Raw genomic sequence first — 12,497 nt, forward strand, 5'->3', positions numbered from 1 at the left:
TTAAAAAATGAAAGAGCTGCAGCTTGAATAAATGTCTCCAACATTCACTTAGGTGCCACTAATTTGCAAATGTATGGCGTGCCATCTTGACAGGTAAAATATAAATTTACTTAAAAGCATTAATAGGCCAGGTGTGGTGGCTTACACCTTTAATCCCAGAACTTTGGGAGGCCAGAACAGGCTTGACTCAGGAGTTCAAGACCAGCCATGGCCAACATGATAAAACCCTGTCTCTACTAAAAATACAAAAATGGTCGGGCGTGGTGACTCACGCCTGTAATCCCAGCACTTTGGGAGGCCGAGGTGGGTGGAAATAAGAATACATATAGGTATAAACATTAAATTTTTTTTAAATTATTAATAATTACCTCCTGGGAATGATTATGAATGTTTGGTTTCATCCTTTCTGTATATTCCTTTTTCCTAATTTTTTAATAATAAATTATTAACACCGAAAAAAAAAAAACCCCACCACATCTTTATTAGGGCAGTATCCTCATATTTCAAAACAATGAGAAGTTAAGAGAACATTAAATGGCATTATAACAAACAGCCCTGGAGTTAATACAAAAGAGAAGGGCAAAGCTGGTTAATTGTAGCTACATCTGAAGATGTGATCAAAGTTGGTAAATGGTCCTTTCACCTCACCAGGAATCATAGCCAGAGAAAACCCAAATGCCAACTTCAGGAAGCACAAGGTAATGGCCAGAGCACTGCTCTGAGGATATGAAGGCTTTGAATCTAATCCCAGTTCTACATATAACTGTCTGCATAAGTATCTTCACTTGTAAAATGAGAGGACTGGATTACAATATCCAGGAACCTCTTCTGCTCCTATACTCATTACCTGAACCTATACTAGGTGAGGCTCAGGATTCTTTTTCTCTATTTTCTTATTAAGTTCCTCAGGTAATTCACCCAAATTTCAGAACTACTGTACTAAAACAGGCATTTCTATGATTACATAGTATATTTAATGTTACAAGAAATGTCAATACTCTTGAAGGCTACAGATAGAATGCTGAATAACTCCCAAAAACACACACCCCTAGTTCTGCTTCTTTCTTGGAAACAAAACTCAAATCTGCCAGTCTTCACCGTCGTCACTAGTATCCCTGAGTGTTTCCACCTTAACCTCACAGTCCTCCTGAGCCCTCTTTATCCATCTTGACCTCAGGTGTCCCCTAGTTCTCTTTGCTACTCTGCCTTTGCTTGTTTCACACAAAACAAACTTTTCTCTTCCAGTTTAAGCCAACCCAAGCCTCCCTTAACAAAATGATTTTCCCAACTAAGTCCATCCATGCACCAAACCTGTTAATATAATTCCACTACTTCTCCCACAGGTCCACTTACACTCATGTCGTTAACTGCATCAGGCACACATCTCATCTGACTGTAACTGTTCCCAATTTAAGCTCTTATTCATCTCACCAAACGTTCTGAGTGTTTAAGTTCCCAAAACTGTGGTAGGCTCTGAGAAGCAAAACAAATAAAATGTAGGCCCTGTCCTCAAGGAGCTTACAATCTCAGGTGGGAGAGGGTGGCAGGTCTGTGTGTGTGCAGGGAGGGGTGTGAGGAAGACTTCATATAGATGCCAAGACTGAAAAAGACACTGAAGAATACAGGAAGGCACAAGGGAAACACTAGTCAATTTTGTAGACACCTCTATTTTGTCTAACTGCAGTAAGTGTGCTGCTTAAGGAAAAAAAAAGTAGTAACTATTTTTCAATATGGAAGGGAAAAAAGTGTGAGAAAACGGGGGAAAAAAACTGTATCCAAAGCTCTGGGAATATTAACTTCATTTACTTTATCTCCCCTTTCTGGGAGTTTGAAGGCTGTGGATTATTTTCCTACCACACGTGATTTGCATATAAAATAAAGACAATAAAACAATAACTATTACCACATAAAAAGTGGGGGGTTATAAGCCTCAACAAGACATCTGCTAGCACTGCTGTGTGAATGGAAGGTATGGGATTGACCCAAGATAGGGGCAACCACAGAAAACGGCACGGCACTCCACGAAGTGCTCCCATACGTAACTGATTTTAACGCGTTCAAGAAACCCAAACCGTAGTCTCTGAAATGCAATCAACTTTCATAGTAAATTAAATTTCACAATCAATTAAGCCTAGAAGGTGGTCTCCATGTAAAACACAGTACCTGAAAATATCAAGTTTACTGGAGCAGCTTATTTTAAGAAGCAAAAGAAGGCATACCTGAGACATCAGTGAACTATCACATAGCCTTCCAAATGTGCACATCGGTTTTTAACACAATTGATCTGTGCAAAACATTTACCACAATCCACTCAGTTAAAAAGTTGCCACATCCTACCCTAGAAATCATTAACACCATACAAAAAAAAGTAAAAATAACTGTTTCCTCTTTGAATGCAAAAATTCTATCCTTCGAAACAGAAGCATCTTAATTGGGACGGTGGGAGGGGCTTGCTCATAATACAACTTATTTAAACATTTCCAGTAACTAAAAGGGGGATTTTTACCTTTCAAGGAATACTTCCGTGATTCATATGAACTGAGATTGTAAAACTGTCAGAAGATATGCCTTTCTTAAATCTCAAATATTCCATGTTTTGTTTTCAATGGAAACAATACCTATAAATGCTCTATAATCCTATCAAGACTATTTCTCACCATAGATATACTTAAATATGAAAGACAATTTAATTTTTATTAGATATATTTTATCAACAACTATCTTTTTTTTTTATTTGAGACGGAGTCTCTGTTGCCCAGGTTTGGAGTACAATGGCTTGACCCCGGCTCACTGAAACCTCTGCCTCCTAGGTTCAAATGATTCTCCTGCCTCAGCCTCCTGAGTAGCTGGGACTACAGGCGCATAGAAATTAATCCAAAAGCAAAGCCTTACTTTCATACAGATGCCTATCACAAAAACGAAACACAGGCTGGGCGCGGTGGCTCACGCCTGTAATCCCAGCACTTTGGGAGGCCAAGGCGGGTGGATCACGAGGTCAAGAGATCGAGACCATCCTGGTCAACATGGTGAAACCCCATCTCTACTAAAAATACAAAAAATTAGCTGGGCACGGTGGCGCGTGCCTGTAATCCCAGCTACTCAGGAGGCTGAGGCAGGAGAATTGTCTGAACCCAGGAGGCGGAGGTTGCGGTGAGCCGAGATCGCGCCATTGCACTCCAGCCTGGGTAAGGAGTGAAACTCCGTCTCAAAAAAAAAAAAAAAACGAAACACATTGTGGAGTGGGGGTTGGAGATGTAACAAATAATACAATGTTGGAAAATTTCTGGTAACTTCTGGTAAAGCTGCTGAATTGGCAGACTTGGCCAGGAGGGCCCTGTCGTACACCTGTTACTGCACGTAATCACCAAAACCTTCTCAACTTCTAGAGACTCCTCCTCTGCACAGGCAACTCAGCAGTGACCCAGAAGGCAAATCATTCCTTCCATGCCAGGGGATTCCCTCAATCTACACTCGTGGCTCCCAAAACAGTACTTCCCTTTTCTTCAGGGCAGTTAGTTTGTAACAGTGACTGGACCACAGAACCACATTGTGCTAGAAGGTGCTGATATCTCCAACACAATGTATACTGGCCTGAAACTCAAGACTTTAGGATAAGTTCGTTTTCTCCAATTCATGACTCTAAGTAAGCTTGAGATTCTATTTACTGGTAATGACAACTACTAAATATGTAACATGTGTTGCGCCCAGTGATAAGCACTTCCATCCACTAAAGCAATTCTGTACTTAATTCCTTCAAAATAGATGTTATCACCACCCCCACTTGCAAATGAGGGAACAGCTGGTGAAATTAGTTGCCCACAGTCAGTGACTACATTTTATTGGGATTGAGGGAAATCTATTTGAGTTATTCATGCAGTTTTACAAAAGACAAGTGCCTCAAAGACATATCAGGATATAGTTTTAGCAGTTTTATACTAAAGGAGTCACATTAAAATATCAAAAATTGGATTTTAAATTACTTAAATTCAATTATATGCAGTTTATTAAAATATTACTTTTAACCTCCGTATCCCCAACAACTTAATGTTTGTCCAACAAATAAACAGTGACACCATATGCATGTTTTGCAACCAACCAAATAAATGGTGCCTCTTTCCTCCAGGAGGAGTTTGGAAATACATGGGAGCATTCTGGGTTGTCCCAGTGTGGAGACTGCTAATCAGGATTTAGTGGGGAGGGGGAAACAAACCTCCAAACTGCCAACAGCACCCACACAGAAACCCTAAACTATGGGCTGATTCAAAAGCAAAATCTTCCATGGTAAAGTTAAACCACCTGTTCACACACCTAAATTTACAACTTCCTATTCATTAATGGTCTGTTTAAAATACCTTAAAACATACATTGATCTCTTTCTATAAAACACCACTTACCTAGCATTTTATTTTCAAATACACACACATACTTGCACACAGACACACACATTTTAGATGTACAGTTAATACTCTTATCCCCTGATAAAACCAAAGCACTTCTCCTCCACTGCCTACTTGGCTCATTTTTTAACTCAATAAATGCATAGCACAGTTGCACATGGTATAATGTTAGAAGTAGATGTCCTGCTGGAAAAGAATTTTGTTTCAGCATCAAAAACATAGTTTAAAATTTCTAGTTCCAAGAATCATTCATGTCAACAGGAAATTTTAGACTGCTCTTATTCATTGACTGAACTTCTCAAGGGCACTATGCTAATGTTTATACCGTGTGTCTTAAGAACTTGATGAAAAACAGAAATCTAACATGAATTAATTTATAAATAAAATGATATATAATTCCCCATCCAAAGAGTGAAAAAGATGTATCCTGTAGATAGATTTAAATGCATACAAGAGCAAAATTTAAGTACCCCAAGCAGAATCAAGTTCAAAACACAGCTTACTGCTTAGGGATCAGTAAACTACACGGAGACCTTTGGCAAAGGTTTACTTTGACATTCCAGTTTTGTTCTTTGGCCAATGGTATTAACTCATGAGTTGTGGAAATAATCACAAAATCAGATTTTTGAAGCCCTAAAGTTTCTTTTTCGGTTGTAAAAACTAAGGTACATGAGGCTCCTAAGGCCAGTATACCAAAAAATAAAAATAAGTATTTTGTGCTGAGTTTTAAAAGCTGACTTCACTATCCAGCTCTCAGCATTTAGTTAGATCCTGTGTACTGTTTCTTTAGATTTTATCTAGTCCCTGCAAGGTATACCAAAAGAGAAAAAAATCCAGGACACAACCCTGAAGCTCAGTCTTCAGCATAATTTGAGATTCACTTGTTGCCAAAGAACTGTGATTGACAACTTGAGCACTTTCAGTTCACCTTGCTGTTCCTTATCTCCTCCAGACAAACTGTAAATTGAACAGCTCTACCCAACACTATAGATAAGACGCAGCCCACCACTGCCAATTCCTCTGAAGCTGTTCTACTAGAAAAAGTTCAGCAAAAGTGCTGAATCTTCAGGAAGAAGTTTGCAAAAAAAAAAAAAAAAAGTGCTGAATCAAAGACTACTGTGCACTTCCAAAAATTCACCCTTTTCTCTAGATGCAACAGTGGTTAGTACTGTGTAGATAATCAGCAGGAATACATCAGCAGTCAGAAAACTGTGGAAGTCACTCCAGACTCAGACAAATCACTTTACCTGTTTCCAGTTCCAGGGGTCAACAGATTCCCATCTATACAATGAATAGCATTTTCATCTACTGTCTTTCAAAGAACTGTGAGAACAAAATAAACATGAAAGTGACCCTCCCTGCAACTAATTATATTTCAATAAACGATATTCTGAAATAGATGACCTTTAAAAAAGATAAATCTGAAAAGCTCAAACAAACTTTCGCGAAGGAGCCTCCCCTATGTAGGTCAGGACTGCCTCGAGGTTGGTTATAACCACCCGGTGAAGGGTGCAAGTAAAATCTGATCATTCTTTCCCTTCCCCAACTCCTGAACTCTCTAAAAGTGAGTACAGTTAAACATTCTCCTGAAGTCCTCAGTGGAGAAAGAAGGCATCCCGCCTTCAAATCCTTCAGTGGATTACAACAGTGTTCCCCTGAGCAGGTCTACATTCATTCACTTTTGCCACCTTCCACGTTACTCCCAAAATTATCTTTTCAAAAGCCACAGTCTGACTCACGCCACTGCCTGTAATCTTCACTGGCTTCCCTCTTTTTTAGGATAAAAGCTCTGGTCGGGCTGACCCCAGCTTTCTCCACCTGCCTCTCCCCCTCCCCATTTCAGCCATGCTAGCCTTTCAAAAACTCTCAAAAGCCTTTTTCCTCTTCACATTTCAAGGCCTTGACATATGCTGTTCCTTCAGCCTGAAATGTTCCTTTTTTTGTTTTTCAGAGACAGGGTCTAGCTCTGTTTCCCAGGAGAGAATGCAGTGGTGTGATCAAGGCTCACTGCAGCCTCGAACTACTGGACTCAAATGATCCTCTTGCCTCGGTGTCCCAAGCAGCGAGCAGCTAGGACTAGAGGCATGCACCACCATTCCCAGCTAGTTATTTTTTCATTTTTAGTGGAGATGGGGGTCTCACTATGTTGCCCAGGCTGGTCCTGAACTCCTGGCCTCAAGCAATCCTCCCACCTGAGCCTCCCAAATGTTGGGATTACAATCATGAGCCACTCTGCGAGGCCTGGAATGTTCTTTTCATTCATCCCTTCACATCCCCTTCCCAGTCTCTTTTCAGATCTCAGGTCAAAAGTCATATCCTCTCAGAGGGAAAGGGTATGAAGAAAATAAATAAAATGTTTTTAATTTTTAAAAAGTCATATTCTCAGTAACACCTTTTTTAAATCTTCCATAATACCCATGTCCCTAGTATCCTGTTTCACATCACTGTTATTCCTTCAAAGCACGTTTCATGCTTGCTTTTTAAAATCCATCCCCTACCTGCCTGTAAGCTCTACAAACACAGAGACAATTTTCTAAACCCTGCCATCAGCACTGTACCTGCATACAGCATGTATTCAACACACATTATTTCCATGAGTAAATGAATACCATTCAAAAGTCCTCGTTATCTGATCCCCAACTTTCTTTCCCACTTCTCCTCAGTGCAATCCACTATAAAGCTAGACTTCTACTCCCCCAGAAGCATTCCCCACCCCCCATCTTCAGGTTTTCCTGTGGCTTTCCCTGCCTGTAAAATGATCTCCATTTCTCTCAACCTATTCAAATCCTATGGGCTTGCCCAGACTCAAGTTTTCTTTCCTCCAGAATATTTTTCCATAGTGCCAGTTTATACACATGTCCTTTCTCCAACACTTTCAAAGAACTCCGCATTCTCTTTTTGGTAATTATATATAAACTGCATAGTCCTGTGTGTGACTTTTCAACATTAGTGTGAACTCCTAAGGATGGACTGTTACATCCCACCCCTCCACTCTCTGAGCAGTGCTAAATACTGGGCTCTCAATGATTTTCCCCTACATACCAGAATTTTCCTTAGTAAAGAATACTAGGTCCCCCCTCACTCCTCTTGTTTCTCAGGTGATTCAATATGCCTTATGTGACTTTCCCCAAGTTCTCTTCTAGGGTTTTGTTTTTTCGCCTGCCCTTCCCCCATTCTACTAACACATTGTTGAATTCTCTGGATTCCTGTTCTTTCCCATTCCTAGACGGACCCTGTTACTCCGTGAGGGTTCCGTGCCTGCAATGAGGGGCTCCTAGGCCTTTAAACTGTCATTCCACCACCCCCGGAAACCCCCCCCCACCCCACACACGCGCGCACACACACCCAGAGAAGGCACTTGCGCTAGCTGCGATCTCACACACACCACCCCATAGCCTCACCTGAGCCTCTCTGTCACTTCATCCCCCTCAATCAGGCGGCATACATTCTGTGACCCCTACCCAAGAAGAAAGGTCCCAGATCGCTGTCTCTCTCCTTTCTGCCTCTGTCATTAAGTACTCACAAGAGCTCTTTCTCCCTCCTCTTCCCTAGAGACGGAACCTAGGCCCAAGACGGTGAACTGGCTCCGAGAAAGCAGGCACAGCCACCCCGCCAGCTCCAGCTCCAACGCCACGGTCTCTGCCCCCGCACCCACCCCCATCCCTCCCAGGCGGCGACCGCAGCGCAAGCTTTGGCCTGGCCAGGACTCCCCATCCGGGGACAGTCATCGCTCACTGACCCAGGAAGGTGTCAAACGAGGAAGTGGCAGCAGTAACAGGTACGGAGGCAGGCAGCCAGGCAGACGCTAACGGCTCAGCGCTCCATCCCTTCCCGACCTCAGCTCAAGACACCGCTTCCCCGACCCCAGCGCCAACAGAGCAAGTCACGTGCCAGCCGAGTAGTCAGTCAGCTGACCGCGGCGCGCGCCGCTCCGCCCTCGGGCGCCCCACTGCGCAGTCGCCGCCGCTCCGCCCTCGGGCGCCCCACTGCGCAGCCGCAGCTGCCGCCACTGCTTGGGCCTCGGGAGAGGGGCAGGACGGGGAGACTACGGGGCGCCACGGGGACCCCAGAGTCGGGGCAGATCGTTGTTGTTTCGGAGTAGGTGGGGTTTTCTGCTTCTTCCGGTGTCGCGGGCGGCGTTTTGTCCACCGCTTGTAAACCTTGCCGCCACCAGGCCTAACGGCACCCCACTTCAGGTTTCTGCGGATCAGAAGTCGTCTCCAGCCCCCTACACGGGCTTCTCCACCTTGTTCGTCAGCCCGATTTTCTACCTTATATCCTGGCTAATAGTTCATTTCAGCAGACTGACACTTCCCTTGAGGTCCACTTGGACTTAATGTCATAAATGATCCATGGAGCATTTACTGTGCGCTGAGCACTGCGCTCGTTCTTAGGATTCCTCCTGGAGAGAATCACTCCTTGCCACGAGAGCGCCTCATAAATTGCTGAAACCACACTAGATAGTGAGAAACCAAAGAAGGTTTTAGGACAGAGGCATAGAAAGGGGAAAGCATGTCCTTTGGAGAAAAATAGGTAGCAAGCTGCTCTTTGGAACTCTGCATGTTTCATTAGCTTGGGAAGATAACGGTAATGTCCTAAGTTAGAACACAGAGTTTTAGAAACAGTAGAAAAAATGTAATCCTTTCAGATTTACAGATGAGGAAAGTGAAGAATCAGCGGACACAGAGTTGTTTAGCACAAGGGAACAGACGCCAGGTGTTAAATCCAGGCTCTCCTACTTACTAGCTGTGTGACCTTACACCTCTGAACTTCAGCCTATTCACCTGCTAAGTGGTGGTAATAAACCTTACTGTGGTATTGTGAGGATTGAATGAAGCATGTAGTTAGCACAGTGCCTGGTACACAGGAAACAACCAGTTAATGCTCATCATTATTCCTTTATACTGTAGGACCCAGGTTTTCTGACCTATCCTGTACCTTTTTGCTGTGTCTGTCTGCAGAAATTGGCCACAGAATTGCTTAGAGCCTCAGTATTAGGGTGAACAGACAGTAGCAACCACCAGACTATCCCCAACCTGATGCTTTCACCAGTTTTGGATGAAGTTCACACAATTACAATAACCAGTTCTGTAACATGGCTTCAGAAACTTGTCAGAATTCAAGAGGCTTTTATCTGCAATCACAAAATAAGCCTAAAGACAACTTTTTTTGTTAGATCCACTAAAACTTTCTGCCATGATGCAAATATTATCCTGTGCTGTCTGTACAGTGCCCATTAGCTACATGGAGCCGTTGAGCATTTGAAATATGGCTAGTGTGACTTAGAAACTGAATTTTAAAATTTATCTCACTTTAATTGAAATTAAAATAGCCGCAGAAGGCCAGTGACAACAGCTTTAGACACTGCGGTTTTAAGGTCGATGCTTGAAATATCTTGATTTCTTCGTGCTTGTGTGTGGTCCTGAAGCAGACTTTTTGTCTCGGATTCTTAATTCCAAAACTGAAATATACCTCGCACAATTTTCCAATGTCTTTGGGGTTTTTGTTATGTTTTGTTTTTGTTTTTTTGAGATAGAATCTTTGCCCTGTCACTGGAGAGCAGTGGTGCGATCTCAGCTCACTGAAATCTCCGCCTTTTAGGTTCAAGCTATTCTTGTGCCTCACCCTCCTGAGTAGCTGGGACTACAGGCATGCACCACCACACCCGACTAATTTTTGTATTTTTAGTAGAGATGGGGTTTCCCATGTTAGCCAAGCTGGTCTCCAAGTCCTGAGATCAAGTGATCTGCCCACTTGGACCTCCCAAAGTGCTGGGATTGCAGGGGTGAGCTACTGTGCCTGGCCTCCAGTGTTTTAATTACCATGTTATACTTGGGGGGCAGTATAACAGAGTCCTTAGCAAATGTTAGCTCTTATTTTTATGAGGTTTAGTGTATCTCACTTTAAAATCTAGCAAACATAGTTGGGCATGGTGGTGCATGCATGAAGTCCTAGCTACTCCGGAGGCTGAGGTGGGAGGACCCCTTGAGCCCAGGAGTTTAAGGCTTCAGTGAGCTATGATTTCACCATACACTCCAGCCTGGGCAAGAGAGCAAGAGCGAATCTCAAAAAAGTCAAATAAAAAATCTAGCAAAGATGTTTAATATAAGCAGGGCATGATTTCTTTCCAATGGTATCCAATAGTAAAGTAACATGTTTTTACAGAGAAGCAACTCACTTTTCTGTACTGTACTATGCATAGGAGCATGCTAAGTATCTATGGGCATGCCACACCTTTTCCTCCATTTCCACCTAGCTAAACACTACTCATCTAGAAACATCTTCTAAGTTTAAAGCACTCCTGAGATGCATAGGAAAAGATTTATTTTTTCTTACAACTTTTTCAAGGGAAAAAATTTATTTTTTCCTTTATTAAAATATTGAGCTTATTTCACTTGAATATTTTTGTCTTCCCACCATTTCCATTTGCCTGACCATGGCTCTACTATATCCTGTCATGATATGGCATACATACATAAAAACATAAAACCAAACAAAGAGCCAGGCATGGTGGCTCACGCCTGTAATCCCAGCACTTTGGGAGGCTGAGGTGGGCAGATCACTTGAGACCCGAAGTTTGACACCAGCCTGACCAACATGGTGAAACCCCATCTCTACTAAAACTACAAAAATTAGCTGGATGTGGTGGCACACACCTGTAATCCCAGCTACATGGGAGGCTGAGGTAGGAGAATCATTTGAGCCCAAGAGCCAGAGGCTGCAGTGAGTCAAGATCATGCCACTGCCCTCCAGCCTAAGTGATAGAGCGAGACTCTGTCTCAAAAAAAAAAAAAAAAAAAAAAAGAAAGAAAAGAAAAGAAACAAGTGAAGGATGGAGTTTTATCTTTAAAAGCTAAAGGGACATTGGGACGACACAGTTTTGGCAATGGAACCTGATGATATTTATCCAACATGGTAGGGAGCTTCTCTGCATTATAAAAAGGACAGTTAGATATCAACTGTTATAGAAATGAAATGACAGATAATTTTTGCCTCTAAAAGAACCACTGGGTTAAAAGACTTAAAAAAGAAAAGAAAAAAAAGATAGAAAATTTTAACAAGCTGTTTAAACTCTTTTCTTAAAGAGACTTCTTCTACTGCCAGAGATCATGAATAGCCTCCTGGTCAGTCATCTAGAAGCAACTCTTCACGTAAGTGATGCACTTAGCTTTGGAAGAGAACCAACTTTTTCTATACTTGCTTCCATTTTTGCTTCTAGTGTCTTCTGCAAAACTAGGTCCTTTTGGTGTTTTAAGAGGTTTTTTTCCTCTGCTTTTGAAGGATTCTTGACCTTTTGGTCTTAATCTTCATCGTTCTGAGTCTTTTTTATTTTGGTTTGATTTTTGTGCATTTTTTGGATGGAGCATCTTGTAGAGATTTCATCACTAGAGCTTTGTCTTCAGTTTCCCCCTCATCAAAATCTTCCTCTTCATCATCATCATCATGATTTCCATTGGCAAGAAGTTTTATTTTTTCCTGTGGAAATGCTCCCACTTCCAGGGACGGATCACTTTCCAGATATACTGAAGTCTTACATCTCCCTCTTCTCCACCTCCCACTTTGCATCTTCCTTCACACCTATTAAGTGCTGTCCACTCATATGCACAGGCCCTGAAATACACTGTGATTGTAAGGCCACAGGTGATGTTATTTCAAAGCCCCCAAGATAAACCATTGACTATACATACATGTTTAAAGTTGCTGGTATTACTATTAAAGTAATGAAGTCTGCCTTTGTAACTTATTACTTCTGCTTCAGCAATATGCAATTCAGCCACTAAACTGACCATTCTTAAAGATAACTTGGCTCATTTTCATCATTATCCACCTTAAGGGGATCATCTTTGTTGGACTCTAGTTCACAACCAAAAACACAGTTCTGGGGCCTTAGGAGGCTCATGTCCGTGTCCATCAGATCTTCCCTAGAGTGGAGGCACGGACACTTAGGTAGGAGAGAAGCCAGGCAGAGGTAAAGAACCACACTCCAGAGCACAGCTGTGCAGGGTGGAATTATACCAGCAATCAATTATTTTATTTTTTGATTACTGTTTTTTTTTAATTTTTAAAATATTTTTTAACTTTTAAGTTCAAGGGTACATG

At 42.1% G+C, this 12,497-nt stretch overlaps 1 protein-coding gene across 2 annotated transcripts in view; it reads right to left on the reverse strand.

Moving 5' to 3' along the window:
- Positions 1 to 8,301, reverse strand: part of ATP6V1C1 (ATPase H+ transporting V1 subunit C1) — a 50,062-nt gene extending 41,761 nt beyond the window's left edge. For both annotated transcript variants that reach the window (XM_054246349.2, XM_002759317.6), the window contains exon 1: positions 8,137 to 8,301. The gene's annotated coding sequence lies outside the window, so the exon portion shown is untranslated. The remainder of the gene's footprint in view (positions 1 to 8,136) is intronic.
- Positions 8,302 to 12,497: the final 4,196 nt, after the last annotated feature.

This window comes from Callithrix jacchus, chromosome 16 (assembly GCF_049354715.1).
Source record: "Callithrix jacchus isolate 240 chromosome 16, calJac240_pri, whole genome shotgun sequence".
Lineage (NCBI taxonomy): Eukaryota > Metazoa > Chordata > Mammalia > Primates > Cebidae > Callithrix > Callithrix jacchus.